The sequence below is a fragment of the Aphelocoma coerulescens genome, chromosome 5, assembly GCF_041296385.1.
Source record: "Aphelocoma coerulescens isolate FSJ_1873_10779 chromosome 5, UR_Acoe_1.0, whole genome shotgun sequence".
NCBI classification, from domain to species: domain Eukaryota; kingdom Metazoa; phylum Chordata; class Aves; order Passeriformes; family Corvidae; genus Aphelocoma; species Aphelocoma coerulescens.
Window position 1 is genome coordinate 24,758,074 of NC_091019.1, and position 19,924 is coordinate 24,777,997.

The 19,924-nt window shown below is 38.1% G+C and overlaps 1 protein-coding gene across 16 annotated transcripts in view; it reads right to left on the reverse strand.

The window, feature by feature from the left end:
* Window positions 1-19,924, reverse strand: part of LRRC4C (leucine rich repeat containing 4C) — a 513,517-nt gene that overhangs the window by 75,643 nt on the left and 417,950 nt on the right. Inside the window, exon 1 of one of the 16 annotated variants that reach the window (XM_069017158.1) lies at window positions 13,948-14,987. The exons of the other annotated variants lie outside the window; for them this stretch is intronic. The gene's annotated coding sequence lies outside the window, so the exon portion shown is untranslated. Of the gene's footprint in view, window positions 1-13,947; window positions 14,988-19,924 lie in introns of those variants that run through there. 16 annotated transcript variants of the gene reach the window in all.

Genomic DNA, 19,924 nt, shown 5'->3' on the forward strand with positions numbered 1-19,924 from the left:
AGTTGCTGACTTTATACCTTTTCATGCATGTTTGCTATGAATCAATAAGCAAATGCTGTCATGACTAAATACCTCTGACAAAAAAAAAGGTTGTTTACATCAGGTCCTAGGCCTTACCACAGCCAAAACTTTTATAGGCTTTTGCAGATATATATTATACTTGGCAATTAGCTGCCTAGATCTTTGTCATTGATTTGGTCCTAACCTTCCAGTAAGACAAAGTAAAGAAATCAGTGTCCTGGGTTCAAGGAAAAAGGGACATCTCTATATTAATAGAGTACTACAGAAACTTGTCATCCATCAGTAGGAAGTGGTTCATCTACTAAATGCATAACAAGCTGACACATCATTTCAAATGGAAGCAACCAACCTTATGAATTATGACAAAAAGAACTTTATATCTTTAGTGCTTATGAAAATTGACAATTGGCAGAGTAGATAAAATTCCACAGTGTCCAGGGAAAAAAGAGTTTGTGTTTTTCAACCATTGTATTGTATGAACTGAAAATAAGTGAATAATAATTTTGGTGTAAAATATGTAGAAATCCAGATAAGGTTTTGCTTGAATACTCCTTATCTACTTATTTAGAGCTAGAATATCAAAGCTATATTTAAATAAGCTTATGTTTGCGATTATCTACTCTTAAGAGTAAGAATTGGTAGGCTTGTGATCTTGCTTAATTTCAGGGAAGGAATTTTTTTGTTTGTTTTTTGTGCAATTCAATTTATGCCCAGAGTACAGTAAGTCAGTAGGAAAAAGGTCACTAAGAGTCTGAATATAAAATAGGGCTGATCAGGAAAAACCTTTCTTAACAATCGAAATACAAGAAAAGAAATTGACCAGTGTCTCCAGAATTATTTAATGAATGGAATATTTATGATAAAAGATGCATATATTTTTTGGTTTAATCTCTTACTCTGCACTGAAACACTGGTTTATATATGGTGATACAGATTTCAATAAAAACTGTGCTTGCAAAATGCCTTTTACTCAAGTACCTTTCACGCAACTTAAATCTTACATTCACAAAATCTCTTCTTAAATCCCACTCCCACTTCTTAAATTATATTAAACTTGTTTTGATGTCTGAACTATTATAAATAGAGAGTGTTGGCTGCATACATTGTGGAAAAATCTGTCCTGCAATATGTGAATGCAATTTCTCTTAAGTTACAGAGAGGTAAAAAGGAGCACATAGAGTCTGTGTGGTTTGTTTCAAACAATGAGTAAGAGGCCACAGAAAGGTCAGAGTCAAGAAGTCTCTAGTGGTGCTCACTGCAGTACACAAGACTGACCATTCCACTATATTGAAATGTATCACCCAACTGCATTTTCCTTTCAAAAGGTATAATTTGAAATGATAGAGGGGAGAAAGATGTGAAACAAGATCTGTTTTCTTGCTTTTGGGAAGGGGGGGGGGGTGATAGTTTCATTACTTGTTTTCGGAAAAAACTCATTCTTAAACCTTTCTGAAAGCAGTTCTTTTTTTTACCTAACTGCCATGTAATCAGTGTTGGAAATCATCTAAGATCTACATGACTAATGTGTGCAGATTTATATCCCACTCCCACAAAAACAAAAATATATATGGAAGCGAGTGCTTTGCTAAAGTTATATAAAAAATACTATTTCCCTGCTACTTTTCTGCAATGCAACCAGAGTTGCAAAGAATCATCACTTTAATGTGTCATAAGGCCAAATACACTCCAAAAGTTTCAAAAGCAATCTATCCACTTAAACACACATACATACACTTACAGAAATATATAGCTTTAGCAGTGAAAGTAGTTCAGCTCATACCAGTGAAATTAAACTGACAGCTCCTCTAGTACATTTTTGCCTCAATATAGAATCTGTTTTAGTTTCAGTGAGGTTTCATTTTGGTCCATAGCTCCATCTGCATAGAAAAGCTGACAAGAACAGTGTTGTATCCTATCCTTGGAGCTTTTAAATTTTCATTAAAAAGAGCTACAGAAATGTTCAAATTCAGGCAACAGTTTGCTTTCCTCCAGTGCCTTTCCTCAGACACCTCTCCCCAGTGCCATGATCATTCAATGATAGTTCTAGTCTTCCAGAGACCTCTGGCAGCAAAGTACTCTTTGGAAGCACATCGTGAGAGAAAGATCTTCGGAACTCTGCTCCCACTGGGAGGAGATGAGCTGTTGACAGACAATATTCATAAGTAACTCTAGCAAGAACTGAGAAGCAGTCCTATCAAAGTTAGATTTCCTAGGAAGTAAACCAAGTCCATGTTGGTCTCTGCAACAATGAGGCTGGTCCCAAGCTAGGTCAATGGTTTGAGAAGCAGTTACAAGAACCTCTGACAAGAGAATTTGGAGAAGGGACTGGGAGGGAGGTAAGAGAAAAGGACCATCCCAAACAGGATTTCAGTAGTAAGGAAATTTACTGTTTCTGTTGTAAGGAAGCAGTAAAGGATATTTAGCTGCCTTCCTTGAAAATCCAGGACTACAATATATGGAACACACATATTGGAATAATGCATAAGGATTAAGATGAGGTATGAATTTTCAAAATGCTGATTACTACACTGGCTACCTAGACAGACATTCTCAGTCATTATTAACAGTGCTTTTGGATAATATAACCTACCATGCACTAGCTATGCCAGCAATCTTAGTGCAAGCTCAATGCAGTTTAGTGTTTTATACCCATGTGATGCACACTGTTTTCTCCTATAAACAAGCACATGAGACCACCTAATTATTGATAATTCCTGCAAAAGTAGTGTTATCTATCCAAAGGCAGGGTACAGTAAAGGGTGCGAAAAAGGAGAACAGTACAGAAAAGAGTATCATGGTTAGAAGTATAACTTTGTCTCTAACCTCACCCAGAGCTTCCTAATATTAGGAATTGCCCTTTGCTACCTCAGAGAATACGTTCCCACATTCCACTACCTTTTGGACTAGCTACGCTCAGCCATAACAATGAAATTGTACACTGCTCCAGGAAGGCTCATGAATGGAGGAAACCCAATTTATATGAAAAAATTGACTTGGACTATAGAATTCTAAACAGAGAATGTGAACACCTATCTCACCAGTAAGTATGAAATATGTATACTGATTTTAGATTTCCATCAGCAATTTTTTTCAGAAGTGTTTAGAACAGTGTCCAAGGAAGGTGAAGAGTAACTAGATATATGAGAAGATAGCCCATTGAGACTGCATGTAATTTCAACCTACACTACCAGAAGCTATTATGCAGAGAGGCAAGGGAAAGTTCACTTAATTCTTTCTTCCTCTCTGTCTTCCCAAACCTAAGACACATATTAGCAAAAGAAATAAGTAAAATCAAGTCCACAAATGGAATTATTTTATGAAGACAGAAAAGCACTTTTCTAGTCTGAAATGCTTAGCAGCTATTCACAGCTAGAAAAGGATGTGTTCAAAGCAATCTTTAGTGTCCTTAAGCAGAGAGCATGTTGAATATACCAGCTTTGACACCTCTATATTTAGTCCATTTCAGACTATTTCTACTGCAAAATAGATACTATCTGACCAACTATTGCAGAAGTTCATGTCTGGATTCATATCAGAAGCCTAAGCTGGATACAAGCTCAGAGACAATAATTTTGGTTGGTTTTGATTTAGATGTTGAACACCTGGTTCAGCCTAAACAAATGGACCTCTTCAGGCTGGAGGCTCAGACAGTGCTTTCAGAAGTACAACACCTAAATACTTGCAAACTTCTAAATTATGAAGAGAACCCTGAAGGAGGTAGAAGCTTGGTCACATAAGTTAGTGGATTGGGTACCAAGTGAACAAGTAAATACACACAGCATTTGTTCACCCTCAGCACAGCCTTCAAAATTCATCATTATGGAACACTTCAGATGTGACAAATTCACAGACTTCAAAGGACATTTTTCCAATCAAGCTAAAGTCTGAGGTACTGAGTCAGAGTACTGTCATAAAGCAGCAGATGACCCAAAACCTTCTTTGGTTTTCTGATAGCAATCTCAGCAGAGGGAATGATGGACTGCAGAGTGAAATCCTTTGGGGTGTTTTGCTCATAGCAAGCTACACATACTTGTAGATGACAGGATTGGAAACCTGGTTATAGATGCCCAGGTTCCTTTTACTGGCAGATCACAGGCTGAGGGTACAGGGACCTCAGAATCATCTACTCTGCCTTTCTGAATTATCAAAATATACAAAACACTATAAGGCATATTTCACTACAACTGTCTTCCACAAAGAACCCCAAGAGATAGAGAAAATAACTCTCTACTAATTTAAAAAATGGTAAATTATTTTCAACATTAAAATTATCCTGTAATTTCTAATATGAATTTATGAGACCTCAGCTTTCATCTATTGTTTCTTCTTAGAATTTTATTTGCTATATTACAAAATATTTAAACATGTATTTTTTTCCTTTTAAACTAATCACATCAGTTCTTGAGTTTCTTAATGAATAGATTAATGTTCAAGTACTAATTATTTTCCTTTTTATTCAGCACTGAATATTTTTGTGGGTCAATTATTTTCAACAAAATTTTCAAAATGGGGACAAATTCAAATGCAAACAGCATTCCAGTTTTCTCACTGACATTGTTAGAATCACTATTCTGTTTCTCTGGCATGTCATAATATTTTTTAACACTATCAGTGTAGGAGCTCATGTGGAAATTCTTGCCTGTTGTGATCTCAAATCCTTTTCAGAGTTCGTTTTACAGATGAGTGTCCCTCACTCAGAATTTGTCCTTCTTATATGTAACATTTTGCATCCAATATCACTCAGTATGTCTGTCTTATTTATCATGCTGCCTCACTTGGTCTCAAGGAAAAACTTCTCAATTCATGTGATTGAAATCACATCACTATAGTCAATGACATTTAATTAACTGGCACTCACTGCCAGCTCAGGATCAACAATACAACAAATAAACCACCATACTAGATACTTATAAAACAGCAATAAATACCAAAAAAAAAATTTAAAAACCTTCATATGATCAATCCCATAAAGCAACATCACTCAGATATCCTCACTGGCTATGCTGGTTATGAGCAGGCTCACTCTGTCTCTTGACACAGGGGTTTCCATCTCTGGGTGGTCCCATACTATCTGCCAAAACCCATGCCATATCCCAGTTCATGCCATCTCCCAGTTCATGCCTGCTCTTACAAGGTGCAGATCACCCTGTGCAGTCACTCCACCAGATGGATGTTGGCTCCTCACAGTGCCCAGAGCAGCTGGGTCAGACCAAACCAAAGGCTGCAATGAAAGGGGTCAATGTCTGGCAGCATCAAAAAAGGGGTTTTTTGCTCCGTTTCTCTAACCTGTCCAGCCATTCATGTTTTAAAAGCCTCATGCTTCTCTTAGACACTTATTCAAGCTTTGTTTTGTGTTTTTTTGTTCGGTTGGTAAGGTTTTTTTATTATTATTATTATTGGAGGGGTATTTGTGCTTTTTCCTACTTTACAGGTTTGGTTTTGTTTTCAATTCTCCTCTTTAGCATCATCAGTTTTGGGAAATGTCACCTCAGCTCAGGTAATCTTATTCACCCAGTTTACCTGACATACCCATCCTAATAGCCGTTCTTATCTAGGCCATCTTGCTAACTGTAGGCTCTACACTTACATTAAGTGATATTTTCTGTCAATGATTTGTCTAGAACATTGGTATAATTATTGTAAAAAGAATCACATCTTTATAATACATTAAAAAATATTTCCTCACAATACTTACTTTTAAACATCTGACAAGTGCTTGTAAGCTACTTAAGAATCGTATGCTTTTTAAAGTCTGAGTGTGCTTTATTTCCGTGGTAACTTTACCAGCCAGCCAGTATAAAAGGGTCAAATGGTTTGCTTGATAGAAAATACTTCCCATAATACCATACTATTGACACTAAACTTTTACCTGCCTTAAGTTTCTAGCAGTTGAATCCTGAATTGGATTTTTAGTTACTTTGCCTAAAATTTATGCCAGGGGAAATGGTAAATGGTTACCAAGTCTGTGCAAGTTTCACGTGTATCATTAGAATGTTTTCTAGATACATACTCGGGACAATTTTTTGAAAAAAGTAAAACAGAACTGTTGATTTAAGAATATTTGTCCCCTAATAAATATTCCTCAAAATCCTTTCATGATAAAATTTTTTAATAGTTTTTTTTTTTTCCAGATACAGAATAGAAATATTAATTGAATTATTCTGACAGTTATGCATCACTACTGCCAATAGCTCTTCACAGGATGTGGCCAACAAAAAAAACAGCAATATTCCCTTATTTCTGGTGTATTCTAAGACTACCACACAATCACAACAATTCTCTCCTATGACATCAATTGTACTCCTCTTATACCTTATTTTTTTATAGAGGTTGTTCTATGATTTCCTCTTTTTTCCCTACTATGTACTAGTTTATTTTGATATTGGTTTTGGTTTAATTATTAAATTTTTACTTCCTTTTCCTTGTATCAGATGGACTCAAAGTTATAATTTGGATTTTTTCTATGACAAAACAATAAATTCCTAGAAACTGACCAGTTTATATTCACAGCCTTCTGTTTAGATAGCCTTTCCAATCACTTTTTCTCATAATTTTCCCCAGGTTTAGAAGATAGGTATTTCTAAAGCAGCAACATTGACTGCTTTTCATCTTTGATTTGCCATAGGCAATCATCAGCTTCATCTTTCTTTGCCACAAAAAAATCTTATCTAGATGATACTTTAAATTAGATGCAATACCTTTTGTGATAGGAATTTATTATCTATACTTCTTTGCAACTTGTAATGACATTCTACTACTTGCTGCATGACATTTTCATATATATCCCCAAACCTGAAATTTCCCATTTAAAAATGCAATTATTTTTTCCACATGTTATGCAAAGTTACCTAAGGACTAAGCCATCCTCCACTATGGTTTGATTCAGTAGTCTTTAACAGATACCTCCAGGCCTTTACTTAATGTATGTAACTCAATCTTCAGGGCCAGACTACTCAGGAAAATGTACATTACAGAAAGAGGGGTATCAACATGAGCATTCATGGAAGGTGAGGCTTTCTGACCTCCTTCTGGTTCAAAGGAGAAATCCATTATGGTTTTAATTCCCTGCACCATATACAGTCAAAATTCACACGGGCGTTAAATGCAATAAAACTCTTATTGAAGTAGTAGACTGTGCACTGCATATGAGCAACCTGAAAGGTTAATGGGGTCACCATCCTTCCCCTCTAGTAGCTGTGTCATCAACAACCTTAGTAAAAAGGAACCTCAGTTCTTTAAAGGATATAACAAATGTAAAAGCTTTCCTCCGGAAAAATAATGTATAACCACTTGTAGAAGAACCTGCCTGTCCAATAAGGGCTCACAAACTGAGTAGGGACAAAGAAAATCCTTGTAAAACCAAACAGCTAAGTGAAGAACCCTTAACACAGCATATATGCCCTTTGGCAAAGAAGCTCATGGAATTCAATATATTTTTGCACACTTACTTTTTACTCCCTCAATGCATGCAAGTTTCAAATTATGATTCCTTAACCCTCTTCTTTCTGTCCATGTAAAGACTCTTCTAGATTTTAAAAGGAAAATGAGCATTTTTGTTAAACTGATTATAACGTGTCACAATATTCAGTTATTGACGTAAATAGTCAATACACAGAGATTACACCATCCTAAGGACTAAGAACTTAGACCTAAAATATGTAATTTTAAAAACAGCTGGTTTTGTTAACATAAGGTGAGGTTTTGCTGTGGCAGTGAGATTAATTCATCAATTATTACATTACACACTGATAAAAAAAATGCACTAACACCTGGAATGTCAGCAGGGGTGGCAAAGGAACATGGAACCTTTGGACATTTGGAAGTTTGCAGCATATTAACTTAAAATGGTATTCAGATCATCTTTTTATTTCTGTAAATATAAATACTTATTCTATTATTTATCTCTGGAAATAAAGAAAAAACAAAACCCCACAGAGCAAGATCAGTCCTGCTGAAGTAATTACTAAATATCCAATTGAGATCACTTGGAGCAAAACTGGGTTTATCTTCTCACCATGACAGAAGAAAAAGGAATGTAAAATGAATTAAACTGGTTGCATGGAAGAGCTGCTACAGAATCAGCTCATAACATTACAATGCTGAATTAAGACCAAAAAAATGAGCATTAGTGAATAAGAAACCTCAATCCTTTTAATTAATTCCTGCAAGATAGAAGTCTCACTTATTATCATCCTCTTGTCTTATATGAATGGTTCACTAATAGCTGCTTTTGGAGATCAACAAGAAACTAAAATGTTAGTATATAGGTGATGAAGATCCAATATGATGAAACTTTCATCTTCTACTCCCTGCCATAAGTTCCAATCAAGACAACAGAATCTGGTGATCTTCAGTAATTTGATGAGTGGGCACAGAGCATGAGAAGTGAGGTGAGTGCCCCCCATCCCAGTCACATATGGCCACCTTTTTCCCATTGCAAAGATTCTGGGGTAAATTCAAAGTACGTGAACAGAGTTAGTGCCTGCTTAAGGTCTTAAGAGAGTCTTTATCTTAAGACCATGTCTAAGGTGCAATGATAAGCAGTGTGAGGAAACCTGCACTGTTATGACTCATGCTGCTACCCCACATTGATAACCCGGCTCTTTATGTGCTTGGCTTTATTTCCCACATAACATGGCAAGCGAGGGAAGAGATTATTGCCATGAAAGTGAAGAAAGGCTTGTAAGCAAAATCAAAATGTGCTGCAGATCTGAAGACCACTAATACTTTCTGAAACTTACTACCACTGTTTTTCAGCATCAGGTCAGATCCTTTGGGCAATCATTCTTATATATGTATGGTGAAGTAAAAGCACCAACTCCTGGGCCTTCTAGAAGTGAGGTCATACAATACTGTCTATACAAATATGAAAGGAAATCACATCCATATTTCTGAGGATTATTTAATGCACAGGACTGTCTGAATCCCATAATCCCGTAGCTGTCAAATAACTGATTCCTCAAACACAAAGAGCATTAATGAATGCTCTGAATTGCTGCTGGTTTGCAGAGAAAACATCATTTATTTAACTTATTTTGCTGCAATACTTCTGAGTAAGCTTTACCTAGTTGCAAGTGAAATAATTGTTGATGGAATCTTTTGCTTTGTTTTGGGGTCGGTTCGTTTCCTTTTTAATTCTTCTGGTTCCTGGTTATATTGCTCCCCCACAGTCCTGACATAACAAGTACAAGCTTGGCAGCAAATCTATGGTAGATTTTATTCAGTGATCTGATGCTGCCTCTCTCCCTTTCACAAGCAGCAAAGGTAAATCTTGTTTTAGCACAGTGGAAACAGAATTTCAAGAATTACAGTGGTGTTACTATTTAAATTTACACAAGCTGTGGTATATACCTGAAATGCTTTTTAATATACCCAAGGAATAGATTCAGTCCCGGAAAATTCATTGTTGTTTCTAATTGTCAGCGACTGCTACACTTTGCTTGCCTGCAGCTATCCAATTAACATATCAACACTACAGAAAGTATTGTAATACGCTCAATGTCCTAACAACAAGTCTCACACTACACTTCTATCCAACAATTTCCTCCTAATTTGGTTTCTAACATATTAGAAAATATCAGTGAAGAGCATACAGACCGATATGCCATCAGATAATGCAGCCTGCAAACACCTTTTCCTATTGCTGTGCAAAGTTCTGCTGTGGAGGTATTCCTGGTAGTTTAGAATATTGAGATAGAGAGGGAGAGAAGGAAAGCTCAACTCCAGAAGTGGAAAACATGTAACTTGTGCCCTGAGATATCGCTATGGCAACATTTAAACAATGAACAGAAAGCCCTGCAGGATTCTGCTCTCGCTTCCTTGGATACCAAATGTAAATCCTGATCCTCTTTTATTGTGTGCATGCACAAGCGTCTGATTTTTGCCTTTTCCACTAACAGATAGCGAAGTATCCAGACCCCCTACCAGGAACTGCACATTAATTCATTTCCATGCATTGCAGCTTGTGAATATGCAACTAAAACACACCACTGGCATAATCATCTCTCCCCTCTTGTGTCCCCATTTCTACCCCCTAGGAGAAAAAAATGACCATGACAGTACAGCTAAATAACAGGTGCCCTTTTTTTCTGAATGGAATCATTAAATAAACCACTCTAAGGAGTCACAAGTCAATCCCCAATGTCTTCTGCCATGAGAGGAAGTAGAGCCAGGATCCTTTCCAAGGGCAGCTCCTTGTCCAAGCTGCTCGATTCAAGCATGCTGCAAGGCTGCCCTCCAGATCAGCATGGCTGCTGCTGTTCCTAAATCCTTCTCATCTGGGTTGTCCTGTGGGGGCTGAAGGAGGATTGCTTTTCATTATGATTTTCACAGAGCAGCTGGCAATGCTGAAAAGCCCCTGAGAATAGTAACCTGAAATCCAGTCAGCTTGACTACTCTAGAAAATACTTGGTAGGTGCCAATTGCATATCTGCAAAGTAATTTTCATCCCAGACTGAAAACAGTAATTCCAGCACCCTTCCCTCTCCCCTTGTTCCCTCACTAGCCATCAGAAACAAAGGCACATCTTCAAGCCAACACGAAGCCACTGTGGCAAGAGACCGAGATGGAGGCTCTCTCTCTCTTGCAGTGCTGCTGTGCACGGTGCACTCCTTCAGGGAATATACTGCAACTTGGATAGCCTGGCTTGTGATTTTTCACCAGCACCAAGCTCTCTCAAAATGTGCTAAAATCCTGTCCTGAGCCCCATCCAAAATATTCCTGCCTCATATTGCACCAGCAAGAATCTTCATGCCAAATGTGAGACAGCTTTTTAGGTCACAGGCAAATAATTTTAAAGCCTACGTATAGGAAGCCATAGCAACACCTCTGGAATCCCTTTCTTTTTCTCCAGTCCCACACAATTGCTTGTACTGGCTCACATCTACAGCATGTTTTCTTGGGTCTCACCTAATGTAAAAGCCTATTTTTCACTTGTCAGTGGTATCGGGGGGGAGAGATATAGTGACACAAAATTTGCCACTCTGGCAAACTGAACCTGCTTCAACTCTAGATCAGAGTAAATCATTCCTGACATGAGAAAAGATACAGATCAGCCACCCCTTTGCATTAATAACTTACACTTTGACTGAAGTTCGAGGTATGTGATCTCTGACCTTCTGGAAAACAATTAGAACAAACAGAGCAGGACCTTCCAATATAGCTTTATCTTTCCTCCCGTACAAGCATTTAGGGCTTAAATATACACATAATGGTTCCTTGTACAGTTCCAAAATCCCAGCTGCCTGGGGACACTACCAAAAATATCCATGGCTTGAAGAGGAGACAGCCCTCAGGACCAGCATATGCTACTGAATGACACACCTGTGCTCAGACACCTGCAAGGGAAGTAGCAGAGACAGCCAGCTCCAGCCTCTGGTTGAGCAGATATGTTGCTTCTCACTTAGCTGGATGCTTGGATGAACGGTTTTGGCCATGTATTTTATGCCCTTTGGGCTCTGGATAAGCCTCAGCACAAATGCTGAGAAATGCTATACTTATTCCCACTTTGATATTGAATGAGTTAAACTCTGGGCTGTTCCATGTGTCTTTTGGCTACTGTATTAAGTGAATGATTCACTGAAGTGTGAAACTGTTGCCTCTTTGGAAGCAGACACACATCCCTAGCTTTTTAATGTTGACAAGGTTTGCCTATTTCAGCCCAAACTGGTGACTAAATTTTCCCAGTGCTTCCTTATCACATCAAGAAAATACTCCTGCTAGTTATTGTACAAAATGAATGGGGAACCTATGACAGCTTTCTATTGTCGAAAGCTGGAGTTGCTCTATCAAATTTTCTGTTTATGTGTTCACTTGACAGCAATACAGGGAAAAGCTTGGAGATGCCTTTTCCTTAGCCAGCTTCTTTTTCCTTCAGTAATTACTGAGCAGCAGCTTAACATAAATTTAGCTTTTCTGTTACTGCAACTGCTGATGTAAGTGTAGCCCACAATAGGGCACAGACTTATCATGATACATGAAGGAATGAACAAGAGAGAGTTTTGCACTTATTTTCAGATGCTGACAAACTTATTACCCATTTAATGCCCCAGCAGGAAACATGGGCCCAGAGAAAAAAAGGAGGCTAAAGTACTTCATACTAAAACGATTTAGCTATACTGAGAAGGATGAGAGTAATTGGAGCTGGAAGGAACAATTTTTGCTGTGCCTGCTTCCTTCTTTTTCTGAACACAACTACACAAAGGGTCTGATTAGTTCGCGTGGCCAAACAAAAACTCCCAGAGATTTCCTTAGGAGCAGAATTGAACCCTAAATCTTAATCCTTTTCAAGTAGCCAATGTTTAAGAGGCATGACCTCCAAACAGAAGCACATGGGACACATTTGAGAGGGAAAAGTTCTCCTTTCCATTATGCCAAAATATTCAGGACATTTATATGAAGTAACAGTAATGATGTAAGTGAATGGAGAAAGGGGGGGAAAAGGACGAGGCTAATATTAATTTGTGTATTTATCCAGGGAAGTTACAGTTCTGTTTTGTGTTGTTTCATGCAGGCAGCTTGTGAAGTGAGAAATGCTGCTAGAAAATAAAAGAGCTAAAATCTGGATCTATCAACACTTCTTTCCTTTCTGACTGCTTTTCCCTTCTCCAGAGTATTTCTGCTAGAGAAAAGTAAACTGAGTGGCAAAGGTAGTTCTGCACCTTGCCTGCCAAAAAAATAGAAATACCCATTCCTATTCAATGGCTCATTGAATTAGTTGTTTCTCCCTCTCATTCTGCACCAGTTTTGGCCTAACACCTTCAGCTGGAGCCTTAACATGTGAAGGCCAAGGTTGAAGAGGGTAGAGGTGAGGGAGGACAGAAGGGGAAGAAAAAGAAAGAAAACTCCCAACGCACGAGCTATGCAGTCATGCCAGGAGAGGGGACGGAAGTAGCACTATTCCCCACAGGAAAACATGGACCTCTATTTTAAACATCATGTTATCCTCCCTTTATTCCACACTCCCACACGACATGTCTCCAGGAAGGGAGAGATATTTACTGGTCTGTCACACATCATCGCTAATTTGTGAACCCCACCATCTACAAGCCACTTTTTAATTATTTTCATTTATCAGCATAATTAAAAAAAAAAAAAAGTCTCCCAACACCTCAGTATCCTCTCACTGCTTGTCAGTCAAAGTAAATCTCTTTCAACTGCCATGAAAGTCTGAGGGGACTCTGGAGGATTCATCACAAAATCACAAAGAATTTCCGAGGAGACCTGGAGGGCATAGGTAGCTAGTACAGCAGTTTCCTAAACTCCCCTTCAACAGAAGAATGTCCTCTCACTGCCTGTTACTGTCCTTTCTTAGCAAAGGAGAGTAAAACATGCCATTTCTCTCAGAGCTGCATCCTTAAAATCCATTAAAAGCCCCTGCCCCAAACCCCCCCACTCCCACCAAAAGCCACCCTTCACCTCCCTGCTTGATTATAAAATGTTCTGTTAATACACCATATTGATCTGCAGTGTCAGACTGGATACCAGCATTCCAATTAGAGCCTTGAACTATTTTAAACACTTACTAAATAAATAAACCTCCTCTGTGCATCTAATTCTATGCAACTTGCATCTGTTTGTAGAGACTGGGCAATCAGGCAGCACCCCCCACTCACTGCAAAGGCTTTCTCAAAAGATTTCTTTGCTAGTGAACATTTACAAACGCTATAGAGACACACAGGCAGGTGTTTGCAACATCCTACCAAGGCTCGAGTTTTAGGAATTTGAGCTACTGTGAGAATTCAGTTCTATCCTCATTCCTTCTCTTCTCTCTTCCCAACCACCCCCCTCCAGCCATTATCAAAATATAGTCAGGTTCTTTATTCAGGTGGGGGGAAAGACTTAGGAAAGAGGAATAAGGATGAAAGAAGAGAGGCAATGGGGCACATTCCCTTTTCCAAAAAATAGTAAAATGGAAAGTGTACTCACTGTATCCTCAAAGACTATCCAGCTGGAAATCCGAGTGATTATGAAAAACCAGGGTGGGGGAGGGGTTAGAAAACTATTTCATTTCAGCAACCAAACCAAAATTAAAAACAAGAAAGGAAATTAAAAAAAAGGATATCCAATTGTAATTTCAGTCCATACAGGTGCCAATCCAACCCAACACTGCTGAACTCTCCCCCTCTGGCAATTTTGTTTTCTTCTTCTCTGTCCTTTATTTTCTCAGTGGCTTTCAACTTTTCTGCTTAAAATTTCTGTAGTGGTAATGTTGATGGTTGCCTTCACTGAAGGATGGTGGTTTAAAATAACAGGAAAAAAACAAAAATCCTTGCAGAGGATGAATGGTCCTTTTCCTTTCCGAAACTTTTCATTCCACTGTGGATCGTTTGCCTAGTTTCCTTTTTCTGAGGTTTTCTGCCTCTCTGGCTCTACTGCTCCCCATTGCTCTCTATTTGTTTTTTCTCTGGAGAGCAGAAATAACTGTATTTCCTTTTAAGCAATCCTCCATCTGTATTCTTTTAATGTAATTTTGTTGTGACACTTAAGATCCAGGTCTTGCCAGGCAATTTTCTTTTTCCCCCTTCTTTGCTGCACTATCAATTATCCAATCCATGTGTCTCCACATTAGAATGGGGAATCCCATTCTTCTTTTTCTCTATTCCCCCACACTCCTTTAGAAAAGAATCTCCTTTAGCATTTAATTTTTTATTCCTGTCTGTCAAAACAATAAACTTTTAGTCCTTCTCCCCCCTCTCGAAAGATCTGATTAGATTTCCAATCACAACCCAGTGCGCAATTGGATTTTTGATTTCGGCAAGAAGCCAGCAATCCACAGCATCAGCACCCTCTCCTTGTTTCAAACTCCACGTTATATCCTTTTGCCTTCTCTCCAACTCCTCTGCAATTTCATAATTTCACATTAAATGAAATGAAGGAGGGAGGGAGTAGAGAAAAATTCAAGGTTCCCACCAGCTGTCAAGAATAAATCCATCACCTCATTATTTTTTAAACACTTGGGATGGGTATTTTTAACGCCCACTCTCGCCCTTGCCCCCCCCCCCCACGTCTCAAAATCCTTCAGACATTAAAACTCCCCCGATGGGGCACAAAGAAACCCGGGACGATGTGATTTGTCCCCTTAGCTGTAAATTTCAGAAGCACCCTTTGCTTTTCATTTTAGCTTCCTCTCCATCTTTTGTCCAGCAGCTATATGAATCCAGAAGCACCGAGACCAATAAACTTCTATTTCTTTTTTGAAGAGAGAGAGGGAGAGACAGGAAGAAGGATAAAAGCTCTCCCGTCTCTGCCTCCCTTTTCCTCCCTTTCTGTGTTTCAATGCAGGTCTGATCTCATTTCCAAGCTGAGCCCGGTGTATTTCAGATGTACAAGTTGGATTTCCCTTCTGCACAGCAGTGAGTTAGTCTCCCATCTTCTTCCACATGCCAGTTATCTTCCCCCTTTTCTTCCTTCCTTCCTGCCTCCCTCCCTTCCAAGATGACACAGTCCCAGGAGCGCAGCCGCTTCTTTCAGCTTTTAGTTTCATCCCTGACATGCATAGCCCTTTGCACAGCCGAGACGCTTCCTTCCTCCTACGAGCTTCAGCTTGAATTCTCCCTGTGTGTGCATGTAGGGACGCATGGATGTGTATATCCAGCTCCTGACAGCTGCTGTTGTTGCTGGGAGTAGCTCCGCTTTTCAGTCGCTCTGGCTTTCTGTTACTCCCCACCTTTCAGTGGCACCCTAGGATTTGCAATTGTCCCAGGGCCAGTCTCTCTGGCTACACACCTCCTTCTCCCTTTCCGTTCTCTCCCCTCTTCATCTGTTGTCGTTGTTTTGGTTGTTGTTTTTCTTTGTTTTGTTTTTTGGTTTTTTTTCTCTCTTTTCTTTCCCCCCTCCCCTGTTCTTCTTTCCCCCCCTTCCCCTTTTCTCTGCTTGTGATCAGTAAAATACAATTACCCAATTACCTCCCATCATCTTAGCACTGATTGGTCAATTGCATTAACACTTGATGTCAGGGAAAGGGGCCGGGAGCTGCTCCGACGTGGCATTGCTGCCACCTGCTTGACAGACTGGGAACAAACTCAGGGTAACCTTAAGAAATCTCCAAGTCAGAAAGCAGTAATTGAAAAACAAGGGATCATCTAAAGGAAAGGAATGTCAAAACTCATTTTCTTAAAAGCCTGCCTGATTCTGACAGTTCAACCAGTATTCGTAGGTTCCAGTCTACCCGCTGAGGCAGAGTAAATGACAGCAAAATGAAATGAGGTATAAAGTCGTCTTTGCAAAAGGAGTACAGAGCAACCAGTATTCCCAGGTACCAGCTCCGGCCACAGATGCAAAGGCACGATAGTAATATGAAATAAGGTATAAATTTATCTTTTTAAAAACTGTAATAGTGAAAATAATTTGTTTTGAAAGACAATCTGTTTTCCTATTACAGAAATCAATGTTTGTTTGAAACTTGTATGCACATACAAACTACCTAAAATTCCATTTTGGCAGTTGTTCAAGGGCAAAAACCCTTTGAATGGCTTCAGGGTTTCAGTGAGTTTAAGTTCTGCCTTCAGTGAGCTGTGACAGCCACGCAACAGTGCAGTATCTAGGCTCACCTATCAAATCTGCCACAGTTTGATTAGAATGACTTCTGACATGAATTCTGGAGATTTCTGAACTGGCTCCCTAATTTGGGTTACTGAAGTAGTCACATGGATCTTATGCTCTTACCTGCCTACCCAGGTATGTTAAATGTAGTTATCTATGTTACCTAAAATGCTCAGAACTGGGCTTGTGCCGTGTTTCTCTCGAGGATCTAAGTTCAATGGAAATTTTACAGAATATTTTACATGTATAAGGTCGGATACTCTACTCACTTAATGGAAACAGAATACAGATGATGTATGTGCTGGCATTTATCTCTCTCAAAATCAGAAAGATATTATTTATAGATCTAACTCCTCCACACAACCCCCAAAAAAGAATTAGTCAGGTGCTTTAATGGTAATTATAGCAAACTTCAAATATTAAGCAGTAACTGAGTTATTCCATGCACATAATAATATACCTAGCTCTTTGCTCAGTCCTCTCTCAAATAGTCAAGACATGTTTGGCATCCTTACTCAGGCTTCAGCTTTCATGTGAAATTGACATACTTGAAAATAAAATAAACTAAGTTGTATGTCATATTAGAAGTTTTTCCAGAATTATAAAATCCATACGCTAGCTGATTCAGTCAAGTAACACTTACTGAATAATTAACATTGACTTTCAGATTTATTCTACTGACTCAACAGGCTTTCTGGTGAGAAAGTTCTACTAGATATAAGTTAAGCAACTGAAACCAGGTCCATATAGCATCTGATCTTACTATGCCTGAAATGTCAAACAAAAATTACCTGGAATGGGTGAACGGCTGAGTGTGTAGCAATAATAAATAACCCAAACCTAGAGGTCTTTCAAAAATGCTAACAAAGTCTCTGGGGTTTTTGGGGGAAGGTTATAAGTGTGGTAGGAGATGAAGTTGCTGACAAGTAACAATCTTTTTCTCAGTTGGTGAGCTTATTTTGTTCCTGTCTGATTCACTGATGCTGCTGGTATATTTTGGGTCTACAAACATCTTATAAGAGTCTTTTTCCTTTTACTACACAAAATCCAAAAAACCACAAGGTTGTTCATATTCCCAGAAGGATAAAAACATCACAGCCTAATATGTTTTCTCCACTGTCTTTTTAAAAAGTTCCTGAACAATTTCCTGCTACTATTAAAGAACCAGTGAGTGAAAGTGAAGGTTTCTATAACTGAATTAAACAAATCTATAAGCATCAGGTGCAGAAGATACACAACTTTTGGGCATCCAATCAGAATCTAAGACACAAACATCTGCTACAGCTACAGTACCTCTGTTGATACAAAGTCATACTTATGATAGAAATGTGCACATTTTCAAATTACATCAAAATACCCATTTCCAACAGATAACAGTACTTAAATAGATTACATATCTCTCTATATACAAAGATAGTATATTTGCTGGCATAGATGTGACTGGACAAAAAAAGTATCAAAACTGCAATACTCTCTAGGTTATGATATGATCTCTCAAAGTTTGTTATCTTTAATACATCAATTAGGCTTTATCACCTAATAAACATAGAAGATAGTGTGATTAGCTTCTTAGAACATAACTTTGAAGCAATCTAGTTTGCAATATTTATAAGATGACATTCCACACTGCATGAAAAAGTAAATATCCTTATAATAAACAAAATAAAAAAATATAATTGCATTATCTGTTTTACAGGAATGTATGTCACATATGCCATTTAAAACCTATTTAAACCTGTTTAAAACAAATATTTTGTACCATCACAATTACTCAAATTAATCAAATGTTAAAAGGCTATCATTAGCTCTGGAGAGAGTAGGTATGTTTTTCCTGCATCACATTACATCTTGTTGCTTTCAAACACTATTGGTTTATATTGCCTTTGATCTTGCCCAATCCTGAGTATGGGAGGATAACAAAATTCAGAGGTATGTACTGGCAAATCTTCACATAATAAACACGAACAACAGATTGTTATAAAACACCTTTTCCTTTCTGATGGACAAGGCAAGCTATAGAGCTGTAGTTCTATGCATGACTAACACTGGAAGAGAGCAATGGAAAAGACCAAATATTCACAGTGCTCAGTCATTTGGTAAAAGAGAAACATGGCTAAAGCCTAAGAGAAGAGGATTCTGACCCCAAATGAAGGAGAAGTATTATAATTGAATAAACGTAACCAAATTTTGAGAAGAAAACAGTAAAACCAGACCACTTTACAGACAAAGTGAAAAGCAATGGTAACATTTTCCTAAGTCAGTTGACAGCCCCACCTTCCTTTTAAATAAACATGAAGAAATCATAAAGAAAACTGTGGAACATAATATTCTTTCTATTTTATTTATCTTTGCTGACAGGAATCTGTTTGCATATGGAAAGAGTACTTGAATTCTCTTACAGTTTTCAAAAGTACTTTCAAAAGGAAATAAAAATTGCTGACAAGCATACTTTTGACTGCACAGATCTAGGATCAAGCTCACTCTTCAATTTATGAATTCAATGGAAATCCTAAAAATGTCAGATTATATAAAATATATCACATAATCTCACAGGAAGACTGTGAATTTTCTATTGTAATTGGAGCCCACAATACATAATTTCCCATCTATGTGATTTCACTGATTATTGTTCAATTCCTTTATTAAAACAAGCACTAAAATCACATTCATAACTGGCAGAATTAACAGCTGATGGATACTGCCTCATTTATTAATTTTCATAGGGCGGGGGGTTCTGCTCTTTACAGTTCTACTGAGAAATTTTGTTTTGCAGGTAATTTCTACTGGGTCATAGCAGCTTGGAAGAAATAAGAGAAAATATATCCTCCTTCCAGGAAAATCTTTGTAAAACCACAGCACATGATTTTGGCACAAGGATGTGAACATGACTGTTCAATAAACTCAGCTCTTCATAATATTATAACACCAATTGTTTCTGGTAAAGATGGAGCTGAATGGTGGGCTTTGTTGCTTGCATTTGAAGGGAACCATGTTTTCAAAACTTCTGTATGTTTATTGCATGTTCCTTGTGCAGCTGCGTTAATAGGACAAATTTAGAATTGTACATTTGTGCAAATTTTCATCTTCCATGCTAACCATCCATCAGTGAAAACAGCTTGCTGTTTAGAGAGGCTTTCTAGAATTTCTCCTTATGGAACTGAGTTGTAGATACAAAAATGCTGCTAGCAAGGATTTTCTTGCTATTTTCTAAGTCTGTGAGAGACTTTTCTCTCTCACAGAAGAGGTAGCAGAGTATGTAAACAACCAAACCACCTGCAACCTTGTTTATGGTACAGTAGAAAAATATTTTGACAATGGATGTTTTAGGATTTTAGCCAATCACCCCAAGGGGTGGCTGATC